At 37.5% G+C, this 15,361-nt stretch overlaps 1 pseudogene; it reads right to left on the bottom strand.

The window, feature by feature from the left end:
* Nucleotides 1–1,532: 1,532 nt before the first annotated feature.
* On the bottom strand, nucleotides 1,533–3,392 carry LOC118522464 (cytochrome c pseudogene; annotated as a pseudogene).
* Between the last annotated feature and the right edge of the window lie 11,969 nt (nucleotides 3,393–15,361).

Here is a 15,361-nt window from a genome sequence, read left to right as displayed (position 1 = left end):
AGCAAGTCAATACCACTAACAGATCAAGGAACACAAAGAGGGAGGGAAATGGAAAATGGAAAAGCTCTGTAAATGGCAACATGTGAAGGGCTTTGGAGAGCAAGACTGCCAAAGAATCGTAAATATTGGGCTGACCTTTCTTCCTGGTACGGGCAAACTTGTTGCAAGGGCAGAGTGTATGTTGGGGTGCATGCTGAGGTAGTGAGGATTGGTAGGTGGCCAGTTGTTCTGTGACTGTGAACAGTGGACCTTGAGAGTTGGCCTTCTCAAGATTGAGTCTATTCTTCCTACTAGCTAATCCTTTTTAAAGACTCCTGTAATATTTCTTAGTCTCCAGGCAAGAATTTCTTCTAGGGCTGAGATCATGTCTTTGTACACTTGTGTGTGATCATAGGTAAGCCCCTTGCTTTTCAGACTTAATTTTCTAATCTTTAAAATGGGACCAATATTCTTAGGATCAGTTGATATGAAGTGTATACAAACACTTCTCCTTGTGACTCATGCTCACTGCAGGAAGTCAGTATTTGTCAGTTTTCTATTTCATTTGCTCTGCTTGGTAATGATGATGACTTCACAAAGGTTGGTCAGCATGCTTTTGTGGATTGGAAATGTGATTAGGGAAACTAAATGGATTTCTGACTTATCTTGACGACAGCGCCAAACAATTTTGTGTGTGGACCTTCGTTGTATTTGAAGTTATTATAGACAGGTCTGTGCTTCAGTGTGACAAAGTGACAAAAGGGAGCCCAGGGTAAGACATCATCAGTTGTCCATTAACCCAGATACTGGCCATAATAACTCTTGCTAATACACACTATCAGTCTATTGGCACAGGAATAATAAGGCCAGGAAATGCAAATCAAACCTCATTTACTTGGACCCATTGCAGGAGAATCCAGAAGGTGCTGCTGAACCGCTAAGACTGCATCCCTGTTAGCCTTGGAAGACACACCCTCAGACCAATTTGGAGGACAGTTTGTGAAAAGCTTATGTTCGAAATAGTTCATTTACCTTTTCAGTAGCTCTTTTTTTTTGTTTCAGTAGCAATTTTTTTTGACAAGTGTTAAATATTCTTTATTTAATATTATACATAAACCATGCTAAAATACCTTTCATTAAGCAAAAGACAACATTTTAGATGCAGGGAATTTTAATCAAATTGGCATAGGTGAGACCAAAAAGACACTGCCAGGTTGTCTTCATCCCTTGCTTTTAACAGGCTAACGAGCAAACTTGAAACACAGCTGAGTCTTGCTGTTCTGAGACCGGGAAGGGATTTCCTCAGTATTTAAATATATTAATATAACTATTTATATATATCTAAATATAAAACCAATCTCCTATAAGTTTAGAGATAGCAGTTACCATCTCTGTGAAAAGCTGAACATTACTAGTCAATTCCAATCATATTTTTAGGAGGGGAAAACAGTGGCAGCACTTGCTGAACCAGACTTACTATCAAAGTTCAAAAAGCTGATCATATTCATTTAACCACAAGCCAATCTTATTTAGATCAGGACTGTCTAAAAGAAGTATTCTATCAGCCATTCATGATCTGAATTCTGGTGTATGAGATCAATTTAAATATGGTACACATAAAAAAAAAGTCATGAGACATTTTTGTTTTGTAATAAATAAGGCAATGGCCAACTATTACTCGTTAGTCACTTTTTTGAGATAAGCTATCAATTCTGCTCTTTCCCCTGTCTTCTTAATGCCAGTGGAGATCATTTTTGTTCCAGGGATGTACTTCTTGGGATTCTCCAAATACTCATCAGTGTCTCCTCTCCCCAGGTGATGCCTTTGTTCTTGTTGGCATCCGTGTAAGAAAATCCAGGGGACTGACCTTTCTCCCAAATAAACCATGGAGATTTGGTCCAGTCTTGTGCTTGCCTCCCTTTTCCACAGTATGGCACTGGGCACACTGCTGAACAAAAACCTTCTTGCCTTTCTCAACATCACCAATTTTTATTTTTTTAAAGATTTTATTTATTTATTTGACAGAGAGAGAGAGAGAGATTGCACAAGCAGGGGGAGCAGCAGACAGAGGGAGAGGGAGAAGCAGGGCTCGAACCCAGGACCATGGGATCATGACCTGAGCAGAAGGCAGATGCTTAACCGACTGAGCCACCCAGGCACCCCACATCACCCATTTTTAAATCATTCTTTTGTTGCACATGAAACCAAGGTGGCCGCTCGCTCGCAAGCCAGTTGGACATCCTGCTCTCTTCAGTAGCTACTTTGTATCCATGTGGTTATGCAATCAGATGATGGCAAGGATTCACAAATGGAGTGAAGTGCAAGGTAAAACCTATTCCTTAGAAACATTTTATGTTGGTCAGGGAAGTGATGTTGATCTTCCATTTATTAAAATTGTGTATGTGTCGGTAATTGTACCACGTGCTTTATATACATTATCTCAGTTAATATCCCAACAAGCTTATGATATATACAGTTATTGTCTTTTTTTTAAGAGATTAAACCAACTGGGCCTAAGAGAAGTTAAATAAATTGCCCAAGGTAATACTGCCAGTTAAGAAGCAAGCTAGACACCCGATTCCTGGTTTACCTGCAGCCAATGATCATGGAAATTGCTACACCCTCCTTTGTCAGATGAAGAAAAGGATATTTCCACTAAGTGAAACTCACAGGGCAAACATGGAAACCACATAAATGAATATATGTGGAGATTTTTTTTTTTAAGTCGAAATTGCTTAGCATGAGAACCATAGCTATTGGGTCTCTACCACACTCAAAGCAGCACACCAGGAGAAATGTCAAATGAGTTGTTGTGCATGAAGTTGACCTGTGAGTGTGAATTAGAAAAGAAGTTCAATTAGAAACAAGCAAGTGGGGCAAAGTAGTAGGGGGTGGGGCGCTGGCAGATGGAATTGCCATGACCTATATGTGGATTACCCATTTCTTCCAATTTAGTAAGCAGAAAATGCTTCTCACCCCATCCTGAACAGAATGACATCTCATTCTGATTATTCCTGCAGCATCGGCACTTCTTTCTCACTCTCCGGAAGTCTCTGAAATTGCCGTCTGCAGAAAATTTTCCCAGATGTCTACAGTCAGAAGTCACTTTTCTTTGAGGAGCAAAGCAGTATATTAATAGATTCTAGAAGACATCATATATGACCTCTTGTTTTAAATGTATTTTCTGGGTTTTATATATATTCTCTATACTAACAGTGCATAGCTGATAACAAACATGATTATTTTTTTCACTGCATTTAATTAAATTGCCATAAATTCCAGTTACGTTTCTCTCCTAAAGATGCATAAATACCTAGTAAATGAAGACTAACAGCTGATGCATTCCTGTTTTCCAGTGGTCCGGTCACAGTGCCGTCTGTGCCTTTAGTAACCAGTTCACATGCATTTACCATTGTTGCACTTCTAGAATAAAATTTCCAGCCAGAAATGTCTTGTGAGGCCTTAATCTATGTATATGTGCTCTGAAAACAAGGGAAACTGGCCCCGAAAAGAGTTGGTTCTTCAGACTTGATGAATTTGCTCAATGAAATTAATTAAGCAGAGGAGTCCCTTGCCACTAGGAATGACTAAGTCACCAGACCAAAATTGTACACTTCCTTGGTGGCAGGGGATGCTGCTGGCAAGGGAAAATAGATCTTCCATGGTTCCTGATGCATACAAAATTTTGTGTACCTGCCTTAAGAAAAAGAATGCAGGATGATAACAGTAAAGCTAGGCCCACAGTGTTCCAGGGATGAGATGATAATGTGTGATGAATTTTGTTAGGAACGAAGAGTGTTGTCTCTCACAACTTGGGAGACACTGTGAAAGAGAAGCATAAAAGAGGGGTTACTTATGCCTTAGACATTTTTTCTAGAGGGTTCATTAAAGACTTTATTTCCATTCCTTGCTGTTATCATCATAGGCCTACGTCTGGATGTGAGTTCGACAGGGATAAAGCTGAGATACCAATCTGAGAGTTAGAAAATGTCCTATGATCAGACTTTGTTCCTATGTCAGGATAATTGTGCTTGGTTTCTTGCTTCTATTAGTGGTATGATAATCATGAATGATGTTCATCAAATACGGCCAGCACATGGTTCTAACTAAACTCCCTAGCTTCTTGTGGTTGGGTGAGTCCATAGGACTAGCTCTGGACAAGGATTTGTGAACAGAATTGATGTGTGTAACTTCTGAGCATGAGCACTTAACTGATGGACAAAGAGTGTAAGATCTTCCCTGCAAAATCTTTTTCTCTCTTCCATTCTTAGTGATGATACCACGATGTGGATTCTCTGTCATCCTGGCTGGAGTAAGAGACATAGAGTAGTGTCCCTAGGCTGACCTCAATAGGCAAGAAGCTTAACAACATACCTTTCTTGTTATAGTTCAGTAGCTTTGGAGGTCATTACCACAGAAAGACATTATCCAGGTACCGGAAACATTGCATTGAACAATGATATTATCCTCTTGCTGCCTCAAACTAATGGAAAGAGGGGCTGGTCTGCAAGACATTTACAGATAAGACTACATCTCATCAGTGGGTGATATTGGGCTCAAATTGGGCTCAAGCTGGATCTCCACAGTGTAGACATGAAAAAAATAATAAAATGTAGAAAAATATATTCATCTGAAAAAATTGTATTGCCTTCCTATTCTGTGCTAAGTATCTTATAGGATCTTATCCTGAAGACCAGAAGAATTCATAAATTTTGGAGATGTGAAGTTGGCACTACTTGGGGGAAGTTTTTTATGGTGAAGAGTAGAATTGAGTCTTTTTTTTTTTCTTTTTCTTTTCCTCTGGATATTGCAAGGCTGAGGATGGTATATGCTTGTGGACAGCATTGGGTTGGGAGAAATAAAAGGAACCAGGACATGGCCAGGGAAAAGTGACTCTGGGCTTTCAGGCAGAGAAGTTATGGAGACTTTGAATTTGGTTTATGGTCCAGCCATATTTACCATACTGCATATGAAGACACTGCATATGAAATTAGGAACATAGAATGCTCATTTGACTAAGCATCTTCACCTTTGCATCTTTTAGAAACCCAGCCTAAATGGGTTCTGGTCTGTGGAAGGAAACTGAAACATCGCCAAAGACAGGGGATATTTGGAGCAGCAGTATTTCCTGGGGGGAGGCTCTTTGGCTCTGTGATATAAATCAGGGTTGTTCATTCAAATTCAAGGTAGTTTTTCAACTGTAATATAGATTTTTTTTTCCTGGCAATTCACAGAACCCTTAAATGGAATGATGTACCTTTACTTTTGTGGCAAATTGTAAAATTTTCTCTGAACTTACACTGACCCTCTGCTTACTGGTGCCAAGAAACTAACCCTCTCCCTTTGAATTCCTTCTCTGAGTCAACTATTCTTAGATCCGGGTGTAAGTTTCCACAGGATTGCAATGCCTGGCTCAGCAAAGCCCACCAGACTCAAAGGGCTTAAGCCCTTCCATTTCTTTTCCTTATCAAGTCCCTATCTCTTGTCATGTCTGGGAGATACTCTCTGCAACATTGTTTTTATTGCAACAGACTAAATGTAGCACCCATTCCCTTGCAGTTTGGCTCCAGGAGAACTTTTTAAAGTTTGACAGTTTCTAAGACATGTAAAGTCCTAGCAGTCTTCAAACAATAATAAAATGTTTAAAAATACAGAAGTAGTCAGACCAAAGGGGCTTATGACTGACTGGTCAGAATGTGGGGTGGGGATCTTTCAGAATAGCTGAGTGACTCATTACTCAAAAAAGTCTGTTATATTATAATGAAGTCACACCTTTTATACAACAGAAAACGTTTTTATTAGACTTCAATCAATTAAAAATGACATGAAAGTAGATTTTCTGAGTATCTTTAGAACATAACAATAAAAATTTTCACATTCATTTAGTGAGCACCTATTATATGATATTTACTTGAATACATGCCCATTATCTAGATTATGCATGCACATGGAGAAAAAGTTGTATTAGTTTTCTCTTGTTGCATAAGAAATTACTATAAATTTAGCATCTTAAAACAGCAGCTATGTTCTGTTTCTGTAGGTTAGAAGCCCAGATGAGCTTGGCTGGTCTGTGCTCAGGTATCATGAAGCTGAAGTCAAGGTGTCAGCCAGACTGAGGGCTTATCTGGAGAACAGGACAGAGGAGAGGAGAGCAAGAATCCATTTCTAAGCTCAGGCATGTCGTTGACGAGATGAATGCACCTCTTTGAGGTTGTAGAACCAAGACCCCCATTTCCTTGCTGGCTGCAGGATCACTATCTGATCCCTGGGGGCACCTACCTTGCTCTTTCCATTTTTAAAGCGTCATTTGCATTTTGAGTACTTTTTGTCCTTCAGATCTCTCTGGCTTCCTGTCTGCTGTCTTCTTCTGCCTTTTACTAGGCTTATGTAATTAGATCAAGCTTACCTGGAGTGTCTCCAAATTTTAAGGTCAACTGATTTGAATCTTAAATTACAATTGTAAAGTCCCTTCACAGTGATACCTAGACTAGAGTTTGAAGGACCAGGGAATGGGACAATCCTTGGAATTCTGCCTACCATACTGTTGCATTCTCAAAGTCCTAGAATTTCTTAAAACTGAGCACGTTGAAGTCATGCCATCTTACCCAAATTCCTACTCTGATAATTTTTCCAACTCTTTGTGTCGACTTCACTCTGATCCATGAATCTAAGAAGCCACTTGGCAGGCAGAGAGCTCTTTTATTATTATTAATAAATAACACCCTCATCACCTTTCCACCTCCAATAATACACACACACACACATACACACAATATGCACACACATTTTTAGTTCTAAGGCAACTCAGAATAAATTGTCTTTTGCTTTCATGGTGAGGAGCAATTTGCCATAGAACCCGTTAAGCCCGAAAGATCACCACCAACACCATAAAATAATAGGGAAATACCACGTCATTAATTTGGGATTATAGCTAATTTGCAAGGTGAAGTACTGACATTAATGCTTGCAAACATGCTCTAGACACATTACCACGCCCCCAGTTTGAACTCTCAGAATCAGCTGTAAATCATGTCAGCTTCACAATGTGCCTTTGTTATGAATCCGATAGCAAAGCGCCAAAGCCCTTCAGTGGACTCTTTGCAAGCGCCGACTGCTTTGTGTTTTTACCAGCTCGTAGTATCCCACTGAAGCGCAGGTGTCATAGGTTTCAGAAAAAAAAAATGGTTTTGGTCTCTCTTTTCTCTTGTCAGACTGCCAACAAGCTGGCAATCAACCGAGGCTTGTTCCCCCCGGGGGAATGCCTCATGCTGGCAAGTGTGAAGTGTCCCCTAGAAAGACCCCTGGCCTATAATTCCAGAGCTCCATGGGGAGCTTCCTGGCATCTGTTAGCAAATAGAGATCTTCCTTGAGTGTTAATCATTTCCCCTATTTCTCCCCTCTGCTCCCATCAGACAACATTTTACTTCTTTTCCTGTCCACGCTCAGTTAATTTCCATCTCAGGATCTTTCTGGTGGTTCCTGATCTGAAAACCTCCTTCTTTTCTCTTTATTTAGAAAGTTATACATTCTTGACTCAATTTCTTTAATAGATGCAAGCAAATTTGGATTGCTGATTTCTTCTTGTGTGAGTTTTGGTATGTCTCTTCCAAGGAATTGGTCCATTTTACCTATTATCAGTCACATTTGTGGATATTTGTTATTCCTGGTTCATAGTATTCCTTCATGGTTTTTTTTTTAATTACCTTTTCTTATTTTAATGTACATGGGATCAGTGTGGTGACCCTTCTTTCATTTTGATGTCAGTAGTTGGTGTTTACTCTGTTTCTTGGTTCCAAATAAAAACAAATCCAGACTTAGTTAAGGAGAGAGATTTTTTGCAAAGACCATTGCAATAGGAAGAATACTGCAAATACAGGATCTACCAGCCTTTCAAATATCAAACAGAAAAAAAGCCTTCCTTTTGTAGAGAGGGGTAAGTAAGACTGGCAGGAACTTTTGAGAGGAAATTGAGTGGGAATGAACAGACAACATAATTCAGGCAGTCTGACAGGAAATGTTTTGATTTCTTACTGTGGCCAGCTGATTCTCAGGATAAGCCTGCCATTAAGGGGTGTATTCTGTGTTTTACTGCTTGCTCAGACTTGGGGACAAACCAAAGCTCAGGGGCTGGTGGGGAGGAGAGAAGCCTGCCTAAAGATTGGCCAAGTTAATATAGAGGAGAAGTTATGGGCAGTTATAGACACAAGGTCATTGCTCAGCCTGGCCAGAGGTTTATCAGTTTCATTGACCTTTTCAAAGAATTAACTTTGGTTCATGAATTCTCTCTATTGTTTTCCTGTTTTCAATATCATTCATTTCTGCTGATAAAATTTTTTATTTTAGTAAATAATAATACTAATTTTTATTATTTTTTCTTCTACTTACTTTAGGCTTAAATTGCTCTTCTTTACTTTTCTTAGGTGGAAGCTTATATTATTCTAATGTAAGATCTTTTCTTTTTTCTAATGGACACAGTTAGTGCTATAAATTTCCATTTGAGTACTACTTTCACTGTATCCCCACATTTTTATGGGACACTTAAACTTCCATTTAGTTCAAAATAATGTACAATTTTTTCTTGAGACTCCTTTGACCTATGTTTTTTTAGTAGTGTGTGTTTAATCACCAAATAGTGGGGATTTTCCAACTCCATTTCTGTTATTGATTTCTAGTTTAATACCATAGTGGTCTGATAATGCACTTTAAATTACTTCTATTTTAAAAAAAGATTGTTAGTGTGTTTTATAGCCTAGAATGTTATTTATCTGGTGAATGTCCCATGTGAGCTGGGGAAGAACATGTATTCTGCTGTTGTTGAAGGGAATATTCTATAAATATCAATTAGATCAAGTGGGTTGTAATGCTGTTCAGGTCAACTACATCCTTAGTGATTTTCTGCCTGCTTGAATGATCAAATACTGATAGAGTGAAAGTCTCCGACTGTAATAGTGGATTTGTCTATATCTGCAAGCACTTCTGTCAGGTTTTACCTCATGTGTTTTAATGCTCTATTGGGTATATACATGTTTAAGTTTGTTATGTCATCTCGGAAGAGTGACAGCTCGTTGTTCCTGATAAATTTCCCTGTTCTGAAGTCGCTTACTCAGAAATTGATATCACTATTCCAGTTTCCTTTTCATTCACATTAGCAAAGTACCTCTTTTTCTTAACCTTTATTTTTAGCCTGAGCCTTTTACCTATTATTTATTTATTTATTTATTTATTTATTTATTGAAGTGGGTTTCTTGTAGACAACATTCAATTGGGTCTTTGTTTTTGTTTTTGTTTTTTTCCTTTACTCTGACAATCTGTGTCTTTAATAGGGATATCCCTTCTACATACTTAAGCCTTACTCATTGTGGTAGGTGCAATAATGTCCTCCAAAGATATTTATGCCCTACTATCTGGAACCTGGGAACATGTTGTGTTTCATGACAAAAAGGACTTTGCAGATGTGATTGAAGTTGAGATGGGGGAGATTATTCTGGATCTTCTGGATGGGCCCAGTCTAGACCACAGTGAAGAAGGAAGGCAAATGAGTACATCAGAGTGATGTAATGGGAGAAGGACTTATCTGCTATCACTGGCTTTAAAAGCGAAAAGAGGGGACCATGAGCTAAGGAATACAGGCCACTTCTAGAAAATGGAAAAGACCAACAAATGGATCCTACCAATACCTTATAGAAGCAGCAGAGCCCTCCGACACCTTGACATCTGTCCAGTGAGGTTGTCTTAGGTTTCTGACCTGTAGAACTGTAAGATGATAAATTTATGTTGTTTAACCCTCTAGCTTTGGGGTAATGTATTATGGCACAAATGACAACTAATAATTATCCTATTTCAGGATCAAATCCAGCCTAAATCTCTTTGATATATGTGGCACTTTCATACCAGTCTGGCCTTGACTTCCATTCCTTGTGTGCTAAAACACTCTTCTTACCATTCTTAACTGTTCTTCATTCATGCATATTAGTGTATTAGGACAGAGTTAGTGTGTGTCTTTGTTTTACTATTATTCTCCACCAATCCCATGCTCAGTTAAATTACTATTTGTTCCTAAAGATTTTCAGATTTTATATATTACCTAGAAGCAGGCTAAAAATAGAAAATTATAAGGCCAGTTTGATTGAAAAGGAGAGGTTATGTGCTGATGTTAGATAACCGCAGATTCGAATCACATGTTATTTAAAACAATATCCAAACCTCAGTTTCCTCGTCTGTAAAATAAAAATAAAAATACCTTCCCCAGGGAATATGTGTAAAGATGAAAGGCAGAAGCATGTAAGTTTTTGCCACTGAGTAGGTGTTTAGATGTTAGACATTCTCAGTACTTGGTTTTCTTAATGGAAACCGAATAAACAAGATAATTATGAGCATGGAATTTTCACTTCTGTTGCTCTATTTAAAAAATTGCAGTGGGATACAAGAAAAAAGTGTACAGTTAGCATTTTTTTTGAGTGATTACACACAAATACTGTAATTCTTGAGGGTCAATAGTCCTGTCCATTACATGACCTAATGTTTAATCCAATAATATATAAGTAAATATGACACTTGTGTATACATCACTCATTTCCATGGTCTGAAAGATAACAATTAAATTGTTTTCCCTTCATTTAGCTTCATTAACTAATTGGACACACATTACATTATTTCACAATTCAATCTTGTCGACAAAAACAGGCACTTCGCAAGATCATTTTCATTTTAATGTATTTCTGGACTGCTAGGCATGTGACATTTCACTAAAATGGATTTTGTTTTCATAACACACAGAAAAAATGTTTTATTAATTTGAGTGTTGTGGGCTTTTGAAAATAATCTAATTAAATATAATTGATATAATTGTTATTTGACAATACTAACAATAGGTGCTCAGAGAAGACTCAGAGAGGAGTTTAAAAATCACTAGCTCATCTTCAAATCTAATCACTCTAATAATATATGTGTATATATATATAAATACACATGATATATGGATGTATGTTTAGTTTACATATCATTCCTTTTGTATATGATATAGATCATATACAGTATTATATATACACCTAACGTGTGTGTATGTGTGTGTGTATATATATGTATATACACATATATATGATATATACACATATTTACATATGTTTTAAATTCATAAATAAGCCTGTTTTATTATTTTTTACTTTTTTAAAGATTTTATTTATTTATTTGAGAGAGCAAGAGAGAGAGCACAAGCAGGGTGAGGGGCAGGGGGACAAGCAGACTCCTCGTTGAGCAGAGCCTGATGTGGGGCTTGATCCCAGAACCCCAGGACCATGATCTGAGCTGAAGGCAGACACATAATCAACTGAGCCACCCAGGCACCCCAATAAGCCTGTTTTAAATTACTTTGTCTGACACTCCAGTTTGTGTTCTGGTAAGCCATGTTGGGAGATAATTCTCCATGGGTCTATCATATTTCTCCACATCTAGCAAACAGAAGTACTGAGGCCTTTTTGAAAGACTATCTTTTCGAGGATATTTATAACCTAAACAGCCTTGGAAGGCAGAGATTGTACCTTCCTCCAAAGCAGAAAGAAGACTCCTTTACTAGCCAGTCTAGTAGATGTAATGTCTCCCTCCATGACACATTTTGTACAGGCGTGCTTGCAGTCCATTATAAAACACTTGGGTTTCCAAAACCTGACGTTTCTCTCCTGGAACAACACTTTGCATTGTTGGTGTCCCCTGGTCCTCTTTGTGTCACTGTATGGGAATTGGGGTTTGGGAAAACTGAGCAAAAATAAGGACATGCTGGCTACTGTTATCTCTGTGAATAATAAACTGACCTTTGACTCTGACCCGGGACCCATATTTTTCTGTCAGCATCCACATCACTGTGGCAGGCTAATTTGCTAGTTTGTAAGTAGAGTAAAATCTCAGACCCACTACAGTTCTTGACAGAATGAAATATTAGTACATGTTACAAAAAAAAAAGGATTCCATGTCAACAAAATAAATCAATGATGTGGATGCTCATTTTCAAGAAGTCTAGGAACATAATTTTCACACAGATGTGGAAGTGGCTTAGTCTAAAGAGGCTAGCACTAGGCTTGTGGTGGAGACACTGGATCCTATTCCAGCTTCTCCTTTATTTTAGTTTGTGAACTGAACAAATTTACTTTTGTTCAATATGTTTCTCGTATGTTAAATCATTTATTCACAAATGCAAAGTGAAGTTGGTTTTAAATTACATGCTTCTTTATAAAAGAAGATTTATTTTCCTGTTTCCCCAAGTTGATATTTATAATCTGTGCAATTTTAGTGTTGTGTGATATATTTATTCTGGATATGGGAGGTGTGGAGGATATAGGGTGTTGGAGAAGACCACATACAATTCTTGGTCCATGATTTTAAGCATACTTCAGATGTTACTGGAAAACTTTTAGTGTTCATGGGTATTTTCCAGGTGTCATAAGACTCCAAGAATTCACTAGAGGGGGCCATGACATCTTTAATGTCAGATGGGGCGCAAAGGTCACGTTGACCCCTGCATGCATCTCCTGAAAGGAACCTCCTCTGTGTTGTGGGATATGGAATATAATAAAGTTAGTTTTGAAGGTTGGACCACGAAGCAAAATGACTGAAATGTCACAATTGGAGGAAAAAAATTTGTATTGTCAACCTTAAAAATTAAACAATAAAAGTTATTGCAAAACAAATGAGTTTATTCAGGAATAGCAGAAGAATTGCAATTTGGGACTTCCGAAGGTAAGTCTGGAGAACAAAGGAGAGCATCTTTTTATAGAAGAAAGAAGGAAGTTGGGAGGTGTTGTTTTGAACAAAAGGTCATTGTTGGAAAAGGAGAGTTTGAAGTAGTGGTGGCATCTCATTGGCTCCACATGAGAGCAGCTGTTGCCAGGCTGAGAGAAACATCTTCCTTCTTCCTCTGGGCGGTGGAAGCTGTGACAAATGATAGTGTATGAGAGCTCTCCCTTCATGGCTTCCTGACTCCATTTTGAGTGAGATTTCCTTTATTCATTTTCACTTTTTCTCCTTTTAAACAGGGGCTTTCCTCAAAAGCATAACTGATCGAGAGTCAGGTTTTCCCTATTTAGTGGTTTTGTCCTTTAGTGGCAGGAAAGAGCTTTCCTGGTTGTCATGCCCCACGTCAGAAGGAAAATGCAGAGTGATCAGAAACCATTTAAGGCCACATTGAGTAACAAAGAAGGGTACGAAGGAGATCTCTAGGCATTTCCCATTTAAAGTCTATATTTTATCAAGGTCATAAGTATTAGAGATTGTCTTGAAGCATTGAGCCAGCCTCACCTTATTGGGTACATCATTTCTGCAGAAGTTTGACAAACAACAGCTACAAAACCTAAAAATGATTAAACAAAACAAAAACGAGGGGCAGGATAATAAATCTAGTTTGCATAGTGGTCCTAAACCAGGAGTCCAAACATGAAGGTAACCAGCTAAAAATAGATCAAAAGATTAGGGGTCAGTTAGGTTTTCTCCTTGCCTGAAATAATAATAAAAAAATGTTCTAAATTCCAGAGGTTACCCCTCTCTGCAGTGGCCTGGGAGATACAAATGATGGTATTATCTTTCCAAGCCAGTGGCAGAGTAAAGGTAAGAAAGGGAAGAAGAAAGGGTTTTAAGTTTTGTTAAAGTATGAAATCTTGATCCAGCCTCCAAGATGTCAGTTACTTATCCTCATCGATTTGATGAGAGGTCCCCAGCATTTGAGGGGACAAGATGTCAGATGAAGCCTTCTTTAGCTGTGAGGTTTATATTCAAGGTTCAGGTCCCTTAAGTCTGGCTACTATTTGGGCAGTGAGAAGGACCTGATATAGTCCCTTTCAAGGAGGTACAAAGGGAATTTTGTTCTTATTGATTCCAAATCAGAAAGACAGAAAAAATTGGAAATGTTAGTTTGGAGTCACACTCAGATATTTGAAGAAACTATAAAAATTTAGGATCTAGTCCAGTTTATACATATATAACAAACCTAAGGACAAGGAACAGGATTAGAATCTACAAAGGTGCAAACATAATTTTTCTTTCTGGAATTATTCCTAATTTTTTCCCCAAAGATAATCTTAGTAAAATTGATTTGTTTCCATTAAACTTGGCCTGATTATTTACATAAGTGTAGCAAGAATAGTGATGGACGATATTAGCTCTTTAAGACTGCTTTGCTGAAACTTTTTATAGGGAATCTCAGGTTAAACTTTTAAAAAGTCTCTAAGGCCAGGATTTTATTGGCTTTGTAAAAGTCAATCTTAATTTCTTAAAGCTGTCTGATCATATCTGAGTCTATGCACATCTCTCTTAAATATGACAATCCAGTCAAAGTCTTGGTAATATAGCCCATATTTTTAACTGTGTTCTGTTTCAAGGAGAACAGATTTTTATTGAACTTATGCAAATAATGATATTGCCGTGAGAAAAAGTACTCAAAAGTTCCTAATTTCTGGAGGGATCAGGTAGGAAGAAAAAGATAAATGTTTCATCTTGGCTCACAAAAGTACATTTTGCTAACTTGCTGTAAGTCATAGATGGCTTCAGAGGAAAGATTTCCTCATATCTAGAAAACAAAGACTAAAGAACGAGCAATATTAAAAAAAAGTCACAGAAACTGTGTTCATCCTCATCAGTTCATTGTATCCCATGTTGTTAATTTTTGTTCTGTTTGAATACAGTTTTTCCATTAGTTCTGGAAATTCTTACCCAGTTCAATTTTATGATCTCAGGTATCAGAAACCTGCACTTTGCCAGAGCTCCTTCAGTGAATCTCTCTGAAGATGAATAACTTTTGTAGGTACATTTTTGCAAAAAGCATCTGAGTAAAACAATAATTGTAAATGAGAGAAGACTTAAAAATGTCCATTTCTGATGAGAGTTTATTGCAATGGAATTGACAGGGAAATTTGGTTGATTTCTGTAACATGCAACATTTTAAGGTAATTAGAATTATGACTGGTAATGTTATATCAAAGCATATCGAATTTCATATAATTTCTAGAATATTTACATTAATAGCATTCTCCTCTACAGTATAACCTAAGAAGGTTTATCATCATTTATGATAATGTTTCCCATGTAATTTAACATATCCAATAAGACTAATTAGTTTAACATCTTTTTAAAAAGAGAGAGAACGAATCCTTTGAGATACTCCAGGACCTTTTTCAAAACCTCAAAGTTAATTCAAGGTCAAAAAGATTTATTTAGTATTGATTTGGGGAAGTTTGTAAAAAATATCAGAAGGTTTTAAAACAATGAGTTAAATAATATTATTGGTCACCATGAAATAATACTTTACTATCCATTTAACTATGGTGACAATAGAAGATGTTAAAGACAAATATAGAAAGCCATATAGTTTTGAGCAAAACTTAACTCTTTTAATATTGAG

The sequence above is a fragment of the Halichoerus grypus genome, chromosome 4 (assembly GCF_964656455.1).
Source record: "Halichoerus grypus chromosome 4, mHalGry1.hap1.1, whole genome shotgun sequence".
Classification (NCBI taxonomy): Eukaryota; Metazoa; Chordata; class Mammalia; order Carnivora; family Phocidae; genus Halichoerus; species Halichoerus grypus.
Note: the sequence above shows the minus strand (reverse complement) of the source record. Positions and strands in the feature narration are given on the sequence as shown.